At 40.0% G+C, this 3234-nt stretch overlaps 1 pseudogene; it reads left to right on the top strand.

Annotated features, from left to right (window-relative positions):
• Positions 1 to 1830: 1830 nt before the first annotated feature.
• On the top strand, positions 1831 to 3033 carry LOC137234520 (integrator complex subunit 7-like; annotated as a pseudogene).
• Positions 3034 to 3234: the final 201 nt, after the last annotated feature.

The raw sequence follows: 3234 nt of genomic DNA, 5'->3' as shown, positions 1-3234 counted from the left end.
TAATGGTCTTCGGGAGGAAAATGTACCCTATGTGTTCTATTGCCAAACTACTAATCAATGAATTACTTTCTAGCAAGATGAATATAATTTTCTGTAAAATAAATGAAATTCATGAAAGGATCTACATAATTTTTAGCTTTTCGTCAATTCAAGTTCATTATAAAGTTGTTATACAGGTTGTAAAGATGTAAAAGTGTAAAACAAATGTTTAAGAAACACAAATCTATACGTTGAGCATGTAATAGTTTTTATATATGAACTAAAAAGTCTTAATAACACATAAAACAATATTCTCAACTCCTATCAAAGTCTACAGACGAAAAAGGAAATCCTACTACTTACTACTTTGATAAAACAGGACTTGAGTTGATTTCTTGTGACTATAGGATTTTCTGTGCAGAAAAGAAATCCAATCAAATGTCATCATTTAATCATCAATTTGATACCAAAAGGCACCCTATGTGAAAAAAAACAAAAAAAAAAACGCTGCGTACACATCGACAAAATACAAACGTTTTGCCTGTAACATCGCGCACATTGGGTGCCGTATCACGTACAATACCCAAAAAAAAAAAAAAAACAAAAAGTACATCATGCAATTCGACGCGCTCTCGATAGCCATGACTCTGTAGAGGTTAAAGCGGCCATATATGCAAGTGGACAGTTTGCCGCTTGATCACGCTCATTCACCATTAGCATATGCGCCAAAATATCAGATATGATTGAATCTTTACAAATACTAGTGCCAATGAAATTAAAACTCATGCCTGTGTTGAAGCACATGCATCACGATTCAAATCCAGCTACTCTATCTATGTCTTAATTTAATTTGACTAGACGATATTCGCGGAAAATAGGGATACGTGTTTTGAATTGAAAATCGTAAATAAGTATTTGCAAAAAGGAAGGAACGAAACTAGGCAAGTGATTAACACTTAACTCGAGCTACATATGCCTGGCGAATGCGCCAGCTTCTGCAACACAAAAGGAAGACTCCAGTATACGAAGGCAGCTGGTGGCAAAGTCCCTGCGCAGCAGCTTAGTCGTTAGCTTGACGTTTGGAGATTGGCACACAAGAAGTAAATAGTCCGAGGTGTTAAGATTTTGTAATGGCCACCTTTGTTGTTCTTAACGCCGCCAGCGCATACTAATACATACTAAAAACACACCATATATAGATAGCTCAGATGTCATCTACTAACAATGAATCGTTGGTATCAGTTGAAAAAGTCGACTTAATCCGTACGTTATCTGAAGATGAAGCTGTAGCAGCAGGAGCCGCTGCGGTTGCAGCAACGAATATTGAGGATTTTGGTACATCAGTAGGTTCAATGAACGTCAACAAGCTCGTAACACAAGTAGAGATAAACACAATCGGACTGAACAAAACAAAAAAGAAAAAGAGACGACGATGAAGACGACGAGCACACCAATGATACCAACGATGAGCAAAATAATGCCGGGGAGTAGTTGGTTGAGGGTGGGGCAAGCGCCAAAAGACATAGCACACATGCTCGTGGCAAAACAGTTGCTCGCTATACCGATTCCGATGGTAACGATGAAGCTGATAATGAAGGTGCGCGCAGCCATGGCGTCGCAAATATTGAGAGTGACCCTTTTAATTCGCTCAATGGGCACTCACAATATAATCAAGCAAGCTATTACAATCAGCAACAAAACCAGCAACATCTTCTGTTATTAGAAGGAAACACAATGACGCACAACAGTAGCAACAATTACATTACCCCCTCACCACCCAATACACCATCACTGGCACTAGCGCTGAGTAATGGACTTGACGGTAACAAAACTGGTTAGCATCAATGTACAATGAGTAGTGACGGCAGTCAAAGTGGTACGGGGAATGTCAGTAGCACTAGTAGAAGCGCGAGTAGCATTAGCGTTAGTGGGTATAATCTTAGCGCACGCGGTACACCAAAATATGGCAGTCAAAGAAACATCAAGCAAATTTAAATCGACATACGTTGTCATCATCATTGACGCCACCACCCGTAGCGACTACAGTGGCATCGCGTAATTTGAAACAAACGAAACGAAATCAGCTGGTGGCGTCACATTTCCCAAATATCCAGCAGAAAGTTTTGTTGTAACTATATTGGATTCACCTGGCTCTCGGCACGTACCCTCACTGGTGTACCAGATCAAGTTAATTTGTTGCTTGACGTTATGCCAGACAAACGTAAAGTTTTGCGTGCACAAGTTTTGAGATCCCCCACCCAATTAGCAGATCCGCAATGCGTACATGCTTGGAAAAGAAAAAAAGAAAAAAAAGCGATGCACGAACGCAAAGATACGCGTGAACAGTATTTATATCTAAATATTTCACGTAAATTATGCGATCGTCCTTTGACTTGTCATGTTCTGCTACATGAACAACAGGAATCAGTGCAGAATTTATGTCTTACATGCGTTTGTTTGGATGACTATGCAACTGCAAGTCAAGCTATGCCAACTATAGCAGCGCTTATGGCCTACGCTGAGGGTGACAAAGAGACTACGGCTGTCATAATGGAAATCATAAATTTCCACATGGAAGGTTCAATATTTGCATGGTTGGTGATAACGAAAGTGAGCGCGATCTACAAAATTTATGTTGCGGCGTTAAAATTGCTAGTGTCATTCCTCAATTTGTTGATAACTGAGGATATAGAATATCCACCGTGTAATGTCGAAATGATGTGCGATGCTTTGAGTGCACTTGGTTCACATTTTCAATGGCGTAAATTTGCAATCGCCCTTACAGAAGCACTAACAGACATTGCAGTAAAGGATGTCGACTCTGCAACCGTCAACATCAGCACAAACAGCTCTGAGTGGTACTTTTAGAGTTGGGTGTGTAACAGAAACGCGAATTGAGGAGGCAGGAGCTGAATAGCCAATTCACAAATGGGTAATCCAGTACTAATGTGCCTACTCTTTATACTACACAAATTGAATGCTATTATGGATGTTGGTCCTAAACCAGATCAACCACTACCATTGCTGCAGCTACTACACTCAACCCACAAATAAAACGTATATAACACCAAAAACACGTTGTTGGGTTATCGGTATTGATGGTTGGCGTTCGCTTCAACAAATTCCACAATTAAAATGGTGTCTCATAGCAAAGGGTACACCCATCTATAATGAAACTGAACTTGCCTCTGAATTATCAGATACACTTACAAGATGTACGAGTTTCTCTTTCCGTGTCGCACACAAAACGGCGCT

Source organism: Eurosta solidaginis, chromosome X, assembly GCF_040869045.1.
Source record: "Eurosta solidaginis isolate ZX-2024a chromosome X, ASM4086904v1, whole genome shotgun sequence".
NCBI classification, from domain to species: Eukaryota; Metazoa; Arthropoda; class Insecta; order Diptera; family Tephritidae; genus Eurosta; species Eurosta solidaginis.
Note: the sequence above shows the minus strand (reverse complement) of the source record. Positions and strands in the feature narration are given on the sequence as shown.